This window comes from Magnolia sinica, chromosome 15 (genome assembly GCF_029962835.1).
Source record: "Magnolia sinica isolate HGM2019 chromosome 15, MsV1, whole genome shotgun sequence".
NCBI lineage: Eukaryota > Viridiplantae > Streptophyta > Magnoliopsida > Magnoliales > Magnoliaceae > Magnolia > Magnolia sinica.
The window spans coordinates 11,643,947-11,662,387 of NC_080587.1; the positions used below are offsets into that span (position 1 = coordinate 11,643,947).

The window sequence follows — 18,441 nt, forward strand, 5'->3', positions numbered from 1 at the left end:
GTCGAACATGATGACCAAGACTTTGCTCAAGGGTAAGTTTGAGGTTTGTAGAAACCAGGCTGGCTTGAAGAATGTGAATTCCTCCTAAGTCAAAAAGGGAGAGATTTAATGAGGATTTTCTCCTCATTGCTGGATTCAATGAAATCGAACCAGTTTCAATATCATCGATAATTGTCAAATTTTTCACTGTTGGTCGCTGAACAGTTTTGGTCCTGTTTCGATATCATCGAAGGACTTTAGATGATATCAAAGGCTGTTATAGAGAGTGGCTCGATGACATCGATAATTGTCAGAATTTTTTCACCCCTAGTCGCTGGACAGTTTTAGTCCTGTTTCGATATCATCGAAGGACCTTAGATGATATCGAAGGCTGTCATCGAGAGACCTTCGATATCATTGAAGAGTTATGCAGATGCGATTGTGGAAACGCAGATTCTGCAGAATTTACTTCCTATTTTGATTATACCTCTTTCTATTCTTATATAAAGGAGTGTATGCGGGTTTGGGGTGCATTCTAGGGTATTGTAAGGTTTCCTAAAGGTTTTTTAGGAGGGCTTAGGGCTATCAAAGGTGTAAGAGAGAGAGAGAGAGGAAGCTTGTGGAAGGGAGGCTATGCTCGTAGAAGTGATCTACCATATCTCAGCACTTCCACGTCCTCATAATCGGTGAGATCTCTCCGTTTTCTTTGTTTCTCTTATTGTTTATCCACTCCTGCGTGAGTGAAGAAAGTTGTAACGTTCTACTTTATAGTGGATTATTGATCTGGACGAGGTCCCGTGGTTTTTACCTCTTTGAGGGTTTTCCACATAAAAATCTCTTGTATTGTGTGGTTTATGCTTTGATTTATTTCATTGCTTTATTATCCCATAATTCTAGTTTGTTTTGGGAGGCTAGATCCTAAGGTTTTGTGCAATAGCCCCCAACAGCACCCCATGCTATTAGGCCCATGTCCCAAAACCAACCAGATTCATAACTCAGGCAGGCCCACTACAGGAAACAATGGAGAGGGGATGCCATGTTGGTTTCTGTGTGGGGCCCACCAGAACTCGGGTGGGATTAGTGGTTTTATAACCCCTGACATGGCACAATGAAACATGAGATGGACGGCGTTTGTGTGTCGGATAAGAGGCCCACATTGAAACAAGTAAAATCATCACTTTATGCAGGGAATCACCAAAATCATATGGGCCCACATCTGATAATGCGCACCTACAGCACATTTTCAATGCACCACTTGAGAGATTACAGGGGATTCTTGGAACCCAGCCACATGCAAATCACTTCCAATTTTGGGGCGTCCCATTTCTTGGACACAGCACTGCCGAAGATGTACGGTTCAGATCTCTGGCACATCAAGGTGGGCCCCAGCCAACTCGACTAGGCACTGTTGGATCAAAACTCTCACATGAAAAAAGTCCAAATATTGGTCAATTGAAATCTTCGATTCTAAGAGATTTTTGGGGCATTCTCCTTTCCACCATGGGCTCGACATACAAATGGTCTGGATTGCCAAACCATAGAAAATTAGTGTATACTGTTTGAAAAATGTGGGCCACCTAAATTCCTGATTTAAACAAAATGAAGTTTAACAATGCCAACACTCTCCATCTCCATCCATCTGTCGGGCCCACCAGGTTGTGTTTATGGCATCTAACCTGTCCAGCTGGGTCAACCCACCGTCTAACCTGGACACCCTCCAAAATCAGAAAGATCTACGAATCAAACGGGCCACCACGCAAATTTGGAGGTTTTTGGATAGTTGTCCATTGTTTTCAATGCCATGGCTCACCTAATAATTTTATACACCTGATTTTCGGGCATCCCGTCATTTTGCGTGGGTTTTACATAATTGATGACTCACGGATTGACGGGCATATTCACAACACGGTGGGTCCCACCTTTAGAAAACAATGGACAACCATCCAAAAAACCTCCAAATTCATGAGGTGTCATAAGTGATGGTTGGATCAACTTGAGTTTTCGGCGGTTCAAATTTCATGGCTGGGCGATCCCTCTGTACAGGTTGGATTCCAAATACACACTGTCACGACAAGATCCAACCCTGATTAAACCAGGTCTGGAAGGGAGGGGTGAAGGACGACGGGAGAGAGAGAGAGAGAGAGGCACACTTAATATACATACAACACTAGGGGCCAAAAGTACTCTCACTGCACCATGTATTACTGGGCGTTTTTATCCTGCTCAATCTCAAGAGTTACAAAATTCCATATCTAAGAAATCTCAATCTACTAAGTACAAATCTCCTCAGTCTAACTAGCAAGCCCAATCTACAATGAGAAATCTAACTAAAAGTCACATCTGTCTAGCTGTTGATAATTTCTACAAATTCCAACAGATCCTTATGAGTCACACCTGTCTAGTTGATGACAACCTTTACAAATTCCGACAGATCCATCACCGTTACATCATCTCCATCTTGCAGGGCAACCAGCACGGACGGTGCGATACCGGAAACAATGCCTGCATATAAAGGCACTCAAAATAAAATATAAAACCCAATTCAATATGGTACATGTGTAGAGGGATGGGGAGCAGAATGCGAAGGATACCGTGTGCTTGACCAACAAGTAACCCAAAATGAGCATTTTTGACATATTGGTTGATAATTCATAAGACTGGAGAGAGTAAGACGGATGTTACTGAGAGAATTTCGACTGGGTGGACAAAGTTGAGATGTGCATCTAGAGTTTTATGTGATCGTCGTGTACCAATCAAACTTAAGTGCAATGTTTTAAGTATCGACAACATCGGCCGATATATCCCACAATATATCTTGTATCCTACTTGTGCGCGATACAAAACGCACAAGTAGTGGGATATATCTCACATGTTCAATCTGGTAAGCATTTTCGACTTTCAATCATTTTTTTTTTCTTCCTGTAAATCATATTAAATTAGTGTCAAATTATTACAAATCCATTATTTTCATGTTTTATATGAAAAATCATAAATTGAAAGCTTCGATTTCGAGATTTGGAGGAGATGGGCTGAATTATGGAAAATCGAAAAAAAATCAAAATTTCCCAATTTCTCACAAATTAGTTGCAATCTGTGTCCAAACATAAAATCAAACATGTATGTGAATTCGATACATTTGAATGTGAATTCAATGACATTTAACAAAAATTGCAGTAAGGTAGAAATGAACTTGGGAGTGCAAAACTTGCAACTTACCGTTTTCAACTACGCCCGGGATCATATTCATTAACTTATCTCTACAATTAAAGAGGATGAGGAAATCAACAAGGATTTTCCATAGAATTAGAGCATGGTGGATGAAGTGCCTCTAGGGTGTTATGTGATTGTCGCATGCCCATGAAACTTACTGTGCTATAGAAGCTAAGTTCTGTATTCGTTCCAAACTTAGTTTGTACATGTGGGGCCGATGGCTGGTCCATCCAAGCCATTTATCTGGTGGCCCTCGTCATGGACGTACCATTCCCAGAATATCCTCTCAATTGCTCAACTCCAATCCTTCCCATTGTTGGCATGCAAATACATGATTAAAAGGAAATGCACGAACAAACCACATTCAATGGAGGAAAGATGATGGCTACGATCTTCCAATTTAGGAGATTTTGGGGAAGGGTCCATCCATGATGAGGGCCTTCAAATCAAGGGCTTGGATAGACCAACTATGAGCCCCACATCTACAAACTAAGTTCTGAATAGGGAAGTTCTTATTCATAACAAATAGGGAACTCGGCCTCTAGTGCTACATGGGGCAAATTGTTTGGTTATTCGAAGGCAGCATAGGCAGAGATGAGACTCTTAAAATGAATGTGTGGGAGGACAAGGATAGAAATAAGAATAACATCATCCAAAGCAGTGTAGTAGTAGTTCCAACGAGATTGTTCGGTCATGTGCAACAAAGATCAGAGATGATTGTTTGGTCATGTGCAACAAAGATCAGACTAGGTGGGGATAAACCACTTTCAGATGCTTTCTCGGATCTCACTTCCTTATGTTCTGACTTGCGAGCATCAGTAGCCTCTTGCTTTGTTTTAAATGGGGGAGTTTGGATATGTTTGCCTCATTTTAGGAGGAACTTGCGGGATAACGAAATTGAGAGCTTAGCTAACTTGCTGTCTCGCTTGCAGGGAACTTCGTTATCCCCAAAAGCGGAAGACTCGCTGGTTTGGAACCTTAGTGCGTCAGGATCCTCCTCCGTTTGTTCCCTCTATGACTCCCTTTCGGCTCCGAAAGACCCAGTGTATGGATGTCTTACAGGAGCAGTTTGGATGTTTGGAGGTCGCGGTGTTCGCTTGGCTAGTAGGGAGAGGTCAAGTTCTTACGATAGATAACCTTCAGAAAAGGGGGATGATACTTCTAAATATGTGCTTGTTATGCAAGCAACATGCAGAATCAATAGACCATTTGTTTTTGCATTGTTCTTTTCCTGCAAGTATTGGTTTGGAGTCTTGGAAGATCTCGATCGAGTGATGCTCCTATCTATGGAAGATCTCTTGGACGCTTGGCATGGAGCGGATGGGGGATGTTTAGGTCGGAAGAAGTGGAGGTTGATTCTTCTCGTGGTTCTTTGGTCCATTTGGGGAGAGAGGAATAACCGATGCTTTTGCAATTATTAAACAAAAGCTTGTTTTGGTCTGCTTGTTTTTGGCGTTGGCCTAATAAAGTTCATCTTTCAAAAAAACAAAAGAAGATCAGAGATGGGTCCTGTAAGGAGGGTGATACGTCTGGGCCAGATATCACATGTAGGTGGTCAAGATGGATCTCATGTAAGATGGCATTAAATGGTCCTAAGGGACCAATCGGTGGCTTCTTTAAGGATCTATACACAAGCATACAAGCCACGTTTCAAGGCCTATATATGCAATTGCACAGCTTAAAGAGTCTGTACAGTCCGCTGTACACCAGCAAATACTCATGACCAGTATGCTGAGAGGTATGGCAAAATCTGGACTCTTTTCAGGCTATTTAATGTCCTTAAACCTTCTACACCAGCTGTGCTATATGTACTGTCATATAGTTGGTAAAAAAGCTCCTACAATGCATGGGGAACCGGAATATATGGGGACTCTCTCATCTTGTTTCTTTGCTGATCTTTAGGATTAAAGAATAATGATTTAGTGGGCGGAGTGTATTCTAGAAATTGGCAAGAAAAGCTTGCTAGGGCCGGACTTTGTGCGAATGACGACTGAGAAGATTCAGATTATCTGACGCCGCCTCTTAACGGCCTACAACAGATAGAAAAGTTATGCCGACACCAGGCGGAGAGACTTCGAATTTGAAGCAGGGGACCACGTATTTCTCAAGATTTCACCAATGAAGGGAGTTGTACGCTTCCACAAGAAGGGGAAGCTCACGCCACGATTTATTGGGCCCTTTTAAATCCTAGACCATGTGGCTCCAGTTGCTTATTGCCTAGCCCTACCCACGCCACTCGCTGGAATGCACAACGTCTTTCATGTTTCAATGTTAAAAAAGTACGTCCCCGACCCTTCGCACATCATCAAGTGGGAACATGTGGAGCTCAAGGAAAACGCCACATATATCCTCCGACTCACTCATATACTAGATGGGAAGGAGCAAGTGCTACACAACAAGGTCATTCCATTAGTCAATGTGTTGTGGATGCACCACGATGAAGAGGAGGTCACTTATGAAATGGAAGCAGAAGTCCGCAAGCATTACTCAAGCCTGCTCCAGCAATTCGAATAGGCATAAAAATTTTGAGGAAGAAATTTATTTATAAAGGGGGTAAATTGTAACACCCGGCCCAACCAGAACAATGTCCTAAAGCGTCCACGTCAGAACTACCACAGGACCGCTCGATTAAACCGTTCGTGTGAGGGATACCACTAACAAATTAATCCGGGTTGTCCCATTAATGTGGTCGAGTTTGATTATAGTTGGACCATGTGCGAGCCGTAAAGCCGATTCGCCTGATTATACTTGGCAACTGTCTGTACAAGCCGTGCAACGGCCAAGGAAAGTCAGAAAAATTTAAAACTTGGGGAGACCGTGGACCTCACTAAGCTTGTGGTCCGACACGAATTACGGACCCAGAAGGTGCCCGGAAATGAAATATCCGTACTATCCAGTCGGCACTTGCCAAGTGCGACTTGCCCCATCCTTAGCCTAAAGTTTAGGATTATAAATCATTGGCCCTCTTGCTTGAAACAAAGATATGAAGTATTCCAGTCGTCGGATCTCTTCTAAATTTACGGTGAAGGCTGAAAACATTTCTCTACACTCGTCCACAAATTCTAAACCCCGATCGTGGAACGGTGACCGTTGATCGCAAATCAGTCCTTATGGTAAAACCCCGCATCCGTTTGCCTTCAAATTTTGTACGGCCCTTCATCGAGCCATGCGACACCTATCCTACTAATTTCGTGGCCAGGGGATCATCAAAGCAGCCCCAACAACCAAAAATGGACCCCACAAGGCCATTTAAAGATTAGACCCATATGATAAAACCTCGCATCCGTTTAACTTCAAATTTTACACAGCCCTTCATCGGGCCATGGGGCACCTACACTACAAATTTGGTGGCCAGGGGGTGACACGGCAGCCCCAGCAGCCAAAGAGGGATCCCACAAGGCCATTGAAGGGAATTAATAAAACTTAAGGCATTTGACCCAAAAATTCAGGATATAAGATCCTTAAGCACCCATTCCCACAGCTATTCCAGTAACAAGAGAGAGAAGAGAGAAAGAAAGGAGAAAGAAGAGAGAGAAAGAGAGTGTAGAAGAAGGTGGGGCCCAAGGGACTTCGGCCTTGAAGAATCTCCTTCCTTTTTCCCAAGGGATCTCACATCTATAACCACGAAAATAAATCTCAACTAATTTAGAGGTAATCGCCCATCTTTCCCATAAATTCATTTTATCAAGTTAGGTCATTGCATGTATCCTAACATGTGGATGCATTTGACTCAGAACCTCAGCAAATCGACCCACGAGTTCGGCGCCCCTAGGTCGTTTCCGTAAGCTCTCAACGATCCATAGGTGCAGACCATTATCCTTAGATGACCAAGTACCAATTTTATAATAAATTTAATGATTATGAATGTTAGAATGATGTGTATGAGTGATTTAGGGAAACTCTAGCTAAGAACCTACATGATGGGCCCACCAAGTTGCTTGTAACAATAAATTTTTATTCAATTGGTCTTCAACATGTTTGGGCATGAAATTGGTGTTGTATGTTCTTTATCACATCTGATTTTTGCATGATCTTCCTTGTAGCATGTATGATTGCATCATTTCTTGCTGTATTTTTGTACCATGAGAGATGTGTTGTCCTTGGACTCTTAAGTAATTCAGCACCACACACACACGTCTAACTTATGATACTAAGAGTAGTTGTATTTATTTTAACATCCTAAAATTTTATGCTAGATGTATTGTACGCATGATTATACCTGTACTCATAATTGCTAGAAGTGTTATTGAATACAACCCATTTTCTAGTTTGGTCAGGAAATCGAAATTTGTGAAGGTGGTTCCGTTGGTTGGACCATCCTATGACTAGACTAGACTGACTGATTTGGGCGGATGTGAATGGGCGACAGTAGTGGGACTACATGGGTTGCTTACACCCGATGTCATGCGTTACGTGCTCGCATGAACTTGGACGATCTAGTCCACTGACTGACCAACCATGTTTATTAATCATGCCTACTCACACCTGTTTGGAACCTGGAACACCCTTCGCCCACTGAAGCCCACTGATAATTATTAGAATCTGATTCACTGTCTCGTGAGTCGGGCATGGTGGAATGGGACACTATGTCCTAGATGTCAGCTTATGCTGGGGTAACGAGCCTCCCCGTAGTGACCGCAAGCCATCCTGCTTTTCAGCACTCCCCATGTGCTTGAAATCGGGGATGGGGACCCCGATAGAATCAAGGATTGCGGGGTCCTGGTCTGGCACATTGAGGGGCCTTGGCCTCGCAAATGATTGAGGGAATTGATGCCGTAAGGGTGTACCAATTTCCTCAATCTACTGGATGAACAGACTTAACTAAAAACTCAACTAACACGTTCACAATTGCATCGCATTAGTTAGGTTGGCGACTCGGCAGTTGAGATCGCAATGAGGGAATGTTGGTCATACACGATCGTTAGACGAAGTCTCTCGAGGGAGTGTTGTTGCGAGGTCATGCATCATACCATAATTTATGCATATGCATTAACAAGATTAGAAGATTAGTTAGAGATTTGTGAATATATGTTTTTCATTAAATTCATCATATAATTTATATTTGATGTAACTTAAGGCTAATGACATCCACTGAGTTGATCACTCACTCTCACACTAGGATGGTGTTTTAAAACACCAACCAAACTCTTCAGTAGATGCAGATGATGCTGAGCTTGACGAGCCGAGCGATGTGAGCCTAGACGAGGAGGACGAGGTATCCTACTTCCAGCTTATGGGCGGGTCACCGTAGATCGAGCGGGCTAACTATGGGATTGTTGAGTAGTAGACTCAGTGCAATATTCTTTTGGACATCTCATTTTTTGTATTTTGTCGGGCGACACCTTGTGCGGCCCGTTGATATTTTTTGTAGACTCGTATACATTAGTCGCTTTCATTTCAGTAAACCAGTTGTGATTGTAGTTTATGTTCTAGTCAATTTCATGCTGCTCATTAAACTGGATTATATGCAAAATATTAAAACTTGGTTATAAGTGGCACTCGAGAAATTAGGAGTCGAGTGTATGCACGACCCTCAAATTTCAGGGTGTTACAATGACCCAATTGCCCATGCCAAAGGTAGAGAGATTTATCATCTTCCCTTGCTCTCTTCCTAGTTCCTATTGATGAAGCAATTATAGGTTCTACCTACCCGTATGTGCTAGGGTAGTAGGAAATAAGATAGTCCATTTACTAGAATACTAGTCGTCAAGATTGTATTCGTACATTTAATTTGAACAGCTTCCTCAAACATAAAGAAATATCTCTGATTTCATCGTCTAGATATAGAGATGAGATTTCTCATGATGTTAAGGTTATATAGGCAATTACATAGGATTTATTTTTGTACATAGATTCAATAACAATTCTCAACATAGCCTCCCCTCTAATTTTGTTATCCAACTCCATGTACACATACATTTCATCCTCCCATGGCATCTTGACCTTAGTCATGAACTGTAGGTAATTGCACATGTGTACGATTACCCCAGTATCTATGCATCAAGTATCTAATGATGTAGAGAAATAACTAGTCACATAAACAAGTCATAGTTAGTCTCATACACAAGTTAGGTATACTAAAAAAAATGACAACATGGATTCAGTAATCTTAAGATCATATCTACCGCGGTTTAACACCGGTGTAAGGCATAATTAATGGCCCATGGTGTTAGGAATTGACTAAACAAGCTTTAACGAGTCAGATAATCTCATGCATGTGTGTTAGTTATTATGTGGACATAGTGCACCTTATTTTAGGGAACAAAGTTTTTAGATAATAAGATATTAGAGCATAACACTAGGAACCCCTAAATGTATCCACTCTCATTGCCAAAAAGGAGTAAAGATTCATGGGCACAAAGCCCATGATATTGGGGCCTAAATGATAGGCACGCCAGTACAACACCCTTAATGTGAGAAAATAACATTAGACCGTAATTACATTTACCATACCATGTACCATAACCATATATATGAACTATAAAGCATTTGTTCGGACTGTCTTGTTCTCCCTTGTGCATTGCGCCGTGCATCCATGCATAAAACTAGGGCACCCTCAATGTTTATGAGGCCTTGGGATACAACTCAAATAGCATGTGAGAGGTTAAACATGCAAGGTCACAAGGACCGCGTAAACATCACCATATGTACGACTAAGGGTTAATTTATCAAAAACCCATGATCGGGTCTCACATTAAGAAATCCAAACCATTGTATGTGTTTATCACATCACCATTGGGCTATATATCAATTTTCATCCTAATTCGATCTTAAATGAGTGAGATTCATCCAAAATGGAATTGACCGTCCATATTAAATCAAGGATAGATCTAATAATCACACATCGGATCCAAACCATTAAGATGATAAATAATATGAAATAAAGCTTCCACTTTAAATTTTTTGTCATTCTGACCCAAATCAAGTGAGATCCAATCTGAGTAAGCTCAACGCATTGTTATCATTCAAATCACGCAATGTCCGCGGAAAAAACAAATGATCGGGCATCCATCCAATGTAGTACCCAGCGTTCGATCATCATCTTATTAATTCGTGTAGTGTGGCTAAGCTTATAACCACACGATCAAAAGGAAATCTAATTTTGATGGTCGAGATCGTGTGATCATGTAAGCATGCTCATTGAGATAAAGGCACCACACCACCACATGGGATGGACATGTGGTGCCGCCACCTATGATGCGTGGGTGGCTCCACATGTTCCAAACTTGTGGACAACAAATCAAGAAGGCTACCAAAACGTGGTCCACCATCACACAAAAGTACACATTAATAGCCATGATTGAATGGGACATCAAGGGCAATTATTTTTATAATTTTCAAAACTAAAATTTTCAAAGATTCAATATTTTCTATTTGGACATATTTGAATAACTAAAATAATTAGATTTCAGAAATTTTAAAATGAAAAGTATTGAGTGGCTTAATCAGAGGAGGGAGATACTAGAATGAAGCTTATGGGAAAAGAGAGTGATGTCACCATGACATCACCCTTCTCCCACCCACCCCTTATGGACACTCTAATCAGCTGGGAGAGGGACAACATCACATCGCCTTAAGCATAGGCCCCACATTGGCCATCCATTCAGGATTGGAATTATCTAATCTCCTATTCTTGTAGCACTTTTTTATTGAGGCCAAATTTGATATGTAATTCTTCGAAGGTGTCCACGATGCTACACACACACATCCAAGCCCAATGAATCTAGGCCTTCTAAGATGTTTAACAAGTTGAAATCTATGATCCTATCAAGAAAGAAATAAAAAAAGTATAACTCAAGAATGGCCTAAAAATCACCATCTCTATACAATTGTACATAAACATGAATTTCTTGAAGGGTATAAAAACCAAAGTCACAATCATTATCCAGTTCACCATTCATCATATAAACCACAATAAATCACATTCAATGAAATAAAGTTGATTAAATCAGTTCTTATGTCCATAAACAATCATACCTCCAATTTCGATAGGTGACGATACGATTACATTGAAAACCATATATCTTCTAAACTGCTTGTCCATTTATTTGAGTTAAAATTTTACACTATAAAACTTTACAAGGTATTTCATCTTAGTCAATCTGCACAAACAATGGGTTCACAACAATTATGTTTTCAGAAGGAAATAGACAATTGATCATGAAACGAGTGGCTTTGATACCACTTGTTAATGTCTAAGGGTGATAAATGATGTGAAATAGAACTTTTAGAAAATATTTTTATGTTTTAGATTAGATTTTAATCTTATAATTTTTATTTATAAATTAAACCATATTCAACAAGTAAAAATAATGTTATTATCAAATCTAAGTATGGATCAATCCACTTGTTTTTACCACTGACGATCTCTTAAGGTGGAGAATCTCTCCCCAATCTATTATAAGTTTAGGAGGAGGAGAACCCACATCTCTATCTATATTAAGGGGTAAAAAAGAGAATTAGAATCATCTGTTTTCCTCTCTCTCTCTCTCTCTTTCTCTCTCTTAAAAGGTGGGGACGTTTAAAAGGTTTAGGTGTCTTAGGGCTATCTCTCTAAAATCCCTCATATAATAGGATCTTATAAGCGATGTTTACGATTTTTGGAGAATCCAATGTTATGTTACTCTATGGCTCCAAAACGTCTTTGTGTACCCTATTATGAAATAGGTCCATTTACTTTCATAATAATCATTTATTTCTTTCACTATCCATGTTATCCATCATTAGATGAATTTCATGCCACCCAAATCATGGACCATCAGATCTTAATAATTGATTGTCCAATATTAAGCTTGATTTGAAACAAATTAGCGGTTAAAACTCAAAGTTCCATAGTTGAAGTTTCTATAATTTAAATAAATAAATAACAATTAGAAAACGGAAGGTATTGCCCAGCCTTTCAAACATCAAATAAATGATTCAGGTCTTGAGATCATCTCGCTAACATGAATTCTTAGGTAAACTAAATGGATGTCATGTTGGATCATGTGGTCCTTAATGGACTTGATGAAAATACTCAATATCACCAACTTTCAATGGCCATGTAGTGACCTTATAAATTAAGCTGAAGCACCTACTATCAAGCTACCTCGTCACACATCCTCATGTCTAATGGAGCTATTGCAAATCCATAACTATCATTTTAACCTAAACAAGATAGCCTTCCAATTTAGAAACTTGCAAGCGATCCCGCTAATGTGAGTGACCAAAGATCCAACTGTGCATGTCATCCATAGCTCAAACGTATACTTGTGTAGGTTAGGGCAAAGGATCATTGACAGTAAGTCAAGCTTAATGATAGATATTGTCCATCTTTTAGATAACCATTAATGAAAAATAAAAAGTAACTATTAGTACTTTTATAGTCATGGTCAAGGCATTGATATCCATGTACCACATCTCTCCTTGGCATTTGGCCAATTTGACCAATGCCTAAGGACTCAGAAGTTATACCTCGGAAACCCAAATGAATAATAATAAACATGTCCACATATAATAATCATGCGATATTAATAAACAATGTATAAAGTAGGTCAAAGGGAAACAAGATCTAAAAGAGCAAATAAACATGGGTTTTTCAGGACAATTCCAACATTCCGTACTCAACCAAATTGTATATGCCTATATATTACAGTAATGTGGACCATTGATTGATATGATGGATCTCGCATGATGATTGCATATATAATAAATACTTAATTATTTGTTATGTATGAATTGAGTCCAAGACCAATTACCTACAAGAGATGAATTAATTCCAATTTTGTCGTTATGCAAGTATGCTACTCTCATAATTGACTTTTTTATCCTTATTACTCTACGCTATATCAAAATGATGTAATGCTTCTTTGGCGTGCATTCTTAAGGTCATGACTACATTGGATGAAAAACACAAAGAAAAATGGTCAAATTAAGATCAGGCTACGGAGATGGGTTAGAGAAAGATCATATATGATTGCACAGTGGTGATGATACATATGAGACATATCTAAGGCATTGGATTAAACCGACGGTTGGAATTTATTATGAATTAATTTTTTTTAATATTTGTATGTTTTTATATTAATATTTTCAATAGGCTTTGATTAATCAAATTTGGCAAGACAAAATTCATTCAATATTGAAAGTGGCTAAGTGCATGTTACCACCAAAGCCTGGAATTTATGCATGTGCATATATGGAATAAAAATGCTCCATTGAGTGTGATGAAATTAAACAGCATCGGACAAGCAATTACGTTGTGCACAAATCATTTCTAGTGCATTTGTGATTTGGTGTGATGCCATCCCCTAAGGAGGATTGTCTCATGCTAGGTTTATTGGAAGGTGTAGATTAAGTTCTCATTAGAGTAGGTATGGTAAGCCTACATACTTCATTGCCACCATAATATAAGAAATATTCAGGTTAGTTTTTCTAACTAGGACATTTTTATGATGAAAGTTTATAAAATATAGGTGTATAATTTTGGTTTGAGACACTTCTCTATCCTCTCAAGCCTTAGCTCCAAAGAAATTTGGTCACATTTAGAATTCCTAGTCTACTAAATTTAGAAATCTCATTATGTATATAGTATTCTCCTCCCTCATGGTCAAGAATAAGCATCTTTAATAGCCTTCATCTTCGTCCTTGTGTGTGTTTTCATGCAATAAAGATGATGATCATGGTTTCACATTTGAAATAATTTCATTTCTATAAATTTTAAATTGGCTTACTTTTCAGCATTCCCACTATCATTAATCTCATTATATAATTTCCAATCATGGTCTAAATGGTGATGACAAGGGCTACAACTTAGGTTCAAGTTAACTTGAACCCGATGGACCCAACCCAAGTTCGCGTCGTGATGACTAGGGTTCTCAAGGTCATTAGTTTGGATTCATGTTGAAAGGCCACCTACTATAAATTCGGATTGGGTTCTAGTTGATCAAATTCAGGCCAAGTCATGTTAGTTTGGGACATGGATTTCCTGCTAAAGCCTTTTGCAAGAAGTTCCTTGGCAAGGATGTTAGGTGGGGCCCACCTAATCTTTGTGGCAAATCTACACTATCCGTTCATTTTGCGAGCTCATGTTAGGACATAAGACCAAAAATAAGGTAGATCTAAAACTCAAGTGGAAAAAGTGGGGATTCAGTGAAAACCGTTGAAACATTCTTGTGGCCATAAAAGTTTTGTATCAAGCTATATATATATATATATATATATATTCACTTCATCCCAATAGTAATGACCTTATAAACGGTTTGGATGGCATATAAATACCAAGGTGGAGCCTAGGAAATTTTCAACAAATGTCATTTTTCCCCAATTTCCCCTCTTGTGTGGCCCACTTGAGTTTTGGATCCACCTCATTTTTGGTCGAATGTCTTAAAATGAGCTCGCAAAACGGATGAACTGGGTAGATTTCCCACAAATATGGTGGTGGGCCCCACCTAGCATCCTTGCACAGGAAATCTGCGTCCATTAGTTTAGAAATAATGACATATATTTGGATCAGGTTGGGTTGAATATTAAGTAATTGGGTCAGGTTAGCCACCTTATATTGGAAATTGGGTCAAATTAGGTTATGAGTTAGGTCCTCATAGGGTCTAGGGTTGGCTGAGTTTGATCTTCAACTTGACCTAACCTAGCACCCCAGTGGTAATACCACACTATTGCTTAAGATAGAGAAGACAAGGGACATATAAGCTTGATTGGTCACTCTTCGTCCCAAGGTAAAGTTGATCAGATAAATCAGGAGAAAGTGTTGTACACACACACACACACACACATCCAAGCCCAATGAATCTAGGCCTTTTAAGATGCTTAACAAGTTGAAATCTATGATCCTATCGAGAAAGGGAAAAAAAAAAAAAAAAAAGTATAACTCAAGAATGGCCTAAAAATCACCATCTCTATACAATTGTACATAAACATGGATTTCTTGAAGGGTATAAAAATCAAAGTCACAATCATTATCTAGTTCACCATTCATCATATAAACCACAATAAATCACATTTAATGAAATAAAGTTGATTAAATCAGCCCTTATATCCATAAACAATCATGCCTCCAATTTCGATAGGTGGCGATATGATTACATTTAAAATCATATATCTTCTAAACTGCTTGTCCATTTATTTGAGTTAAAATTTTAGACTATGAAACTTTACATGGTATTTCATCTTAGCCGATCTGCACAAACAACGGGTTCACAACAATTGTGATTTCAGGAGGAAATAGACAATTGATCATGAAACGGGTGGCTTTGATACCACTTGTTAATGTCTAAGGGAGAAAAATGATGTGAAATAGAACTTTTAGAAAATATTTTTATGTTGTAGATTAGATTTTAATCTTATAATTTTCATTTATAAATTAAACCTTGTTCAATAAGTGAAAATAATGTTATTATCAAACCTAAGTATGGATCAATCCACTCGTTTCTACCACTGACGATCTCTTAGGGTACAGAGTTTCTCCCCAATCTATTATAAGTTTAGGAGGAGGAGAACCCACATCTCTATCTCTTGTAGGGGTGAAAAAGAGAATTAAAATCATCTATTTTCCTCTCTCTCTCTCTCTCTCTCTCTCTCAAAAGGTGGGGACGTCTAAAGGGTTTAGGTGTCTTAGGGCTATCTCTATAAAATCCCTCATATGATAGGATCTTATAAGTGATGTTTACGATTTTTAGAGAATCCAATGTTATGTTGCTCCACGACTCCAAAAAGTCTTTGTGTACCCTATTATGAAGGAGGTCCATTTACCTTCATAATCCATGCACCATAATCATCTATTTCTTTCACTATCCGTGTTATCCATCATTAGATGAATCCCATGCCACCCAAGGCATGGACCATCAGATCTTAATAATTGATTGTCCATTAAGCTTGATTTGAAACAAATTAACGATTAAAACTCAAAGTTCCATAGTTGAAGTTTCTATTATTATTATTTTTTTAACAATTAGAAAACGTAAGATATTGCCCAGCCTTTCAAACATCTGATAAATGATTCAGACCTTGAGATCATCTCACTAACATGAATTCTTAGGTAAACTAAATGGATGCCATGTTGGATCATGTGGTCCTTAATGGACTTAATGAAAATACTCATTATCACCAACTTTCAATAGTTATGTAGTGACCTTATAAATTATGTTAAAGCACCTACTATCAAGCCACCTCGTCACACATCCTTAGGTCTAAGGATATGAATGGAGCTAGTGCAAATCCATAACTATCATTTTAACCTAAACATGATAGCCTTCCAATTTAGAAACTTGCAAGCGATCCCGCTAATGTGAGTAACCAAAGATCCAACTGCGCATATCATCCATAGCTCAAACGTATACTTGTGTGGGGCAGGGCAAAGGCTCATCGACAATAAGTTAGGCTTAATGATAGATATTGTCCATCTTTTAGATAACTATTAATGAAAAACAAAAAGTAACTATTGGTACTTTTATAGTCATGGTCAAGGCATTGATATCCATGTACCACATCTTCCCTTGGCATTTGGTCGATCTGACCAATGCCTAAGGACTCAGAGGCTATACCTCGAAAACTCAAATGAATAATAATAAACATGTCCACATATAATAATCATGTGATATTAATAAACAATGTATAAACTAGGTTAAAGGGAAACAAGATCTAAAAGAGCAACTGGACATGGGTTTTTCAGGACAATTCCAACATTCCGTACTCAACCAAATTGTATATGCCTATATATTACAGTAATGATGGACCATTGATTGATATGATGGATCTCGCATGATGATTGCATAGATAATAAATACTTAATTATTTGTTATATATGAATTGAGTCCAAGACCAATTACCTACAAGAGATGAATTAATTTCAATTTTATCGTTATACAAGTATGCTACTCTTATAAGTGACTTTTTTATCCCTATTACTCTATGTTATATCGAAATGATGTAATGCCTCTTTGGTGTGCATTCTTAAGGTCATGACTACATTGGACGAAAAACACACTGAAAAATGGTCAAATCAAGATCAGGCTACGGAGATGGGTTAGAGAAAGATCATATATGATTGCACAGTGGTGATGATACATATGAGACATATCTAAGACATTGAATTAAACTGATGGTTGGAATTTATTATGAATTTTATATATATATATATATATATATATATATATATTTGTATGTTTTTATATTAATATTTTCAACAAGCTAAGACAAAATTCATTCAATATTGAAAGTGGCCAAGTGCATGTTACGATCGAAGGTTGGAATTTATACGTGTGCACATATGGAATAAAAATGCCCGGTTGAGTGTGATGAAATTAAACGATATTGGACAAGCAATTACGATGTGCACAGATCATTTCTAGTGCATTTGTGATTTGGTGCGATGTCATCCCCAAAGGAGGATTGTCTCACACTAGGTTTATTGGAAGTTGTAGATTAAGTTCTCATTAGCGTGAGTATGGTAAGCCTACATACTTCATTGCCACCATAATATAAGAAATATTTGGGTTAGTTTTTCTAACTAGGACAATTTTATGATGAAAGTTTATAAAATATAAGTGTATAATTTTAGTTTGAGACACTTCTCTATCCTCTCAAGCCTTAGCCCCAAAGAAATTTGGTCACATTTAGAATTCCTGGTCTACTAAATTTAGAAATCTTATTGTGTATATAGTATTCTCCTCCCTCATGGTCAAGAATAAACATCTTTAGTAGCCATCATCTTTGTCCGTATGTGTGTTTTCATACATGTGTTTTCATGCAATAAAGATGATGATCATGGTTTCACATTTGAAATAATTTCATTTCTATAAATTTTAAATTGGCTTACTTTTCAGCATTTCCACTATCATTAATCTTATTGTATAATTTCCAATCATGGTCTAAATGGTGATGACAAGGGCAACAACTTAGGTTCAAGTTAACTTGAACCTGATGGACCCAACCTGAGTCCGCGTCATGATGAATAGAGTTCTCAAGGTCAGTAGTTTGGATTCGGGTTGAAAAAGTCACCTAATATAAATTTGGATTAGGTTCTAGTTGATTAAATTCAAGCCAAGTCATGTTAGTTTGGGACGTGGATTTCCTACTAAAGCCTTTTGCAAGAAGTTCCTAGGCAAGGATGTTAGGTAGGGCCCACCTACATGTTTGTAGCAAATCCACACCATCTGCTCATTTTGCGAGCTCATTTTAGGACATAAGACCAAAAATAAGGTAGATCCAAAACTCAAGTGTAATAAGTGGGGATTCAATGAGAACTATTGAAACATTCTT

General features: G+C 38.4%; 1 long non-coding RNA gene across 1 annotated transcript; it reads right to left on the reverse strand.

Moving 5' to 3' along the window:
• Window positions 1-2,150: 2,150 nt before the first annotated feature.
• On the reverse strand, window positions 2,151-3,226 carry LOC131227154 (uncharacterized). The gene is made up of 2 exons (XR_009162083.1): window positions 3,196-3,226; window positions 2,151-2,481 (listed from the first exon to the last, which is right to left on the reverse strand). It is a non-coding gene; the product is annotated as an uncharacterized LOC131227154 (long non-coding RNA).
• Between the last annotated feature and the right edge of the window lie 15,215 nt (window positions 3,227-18,441).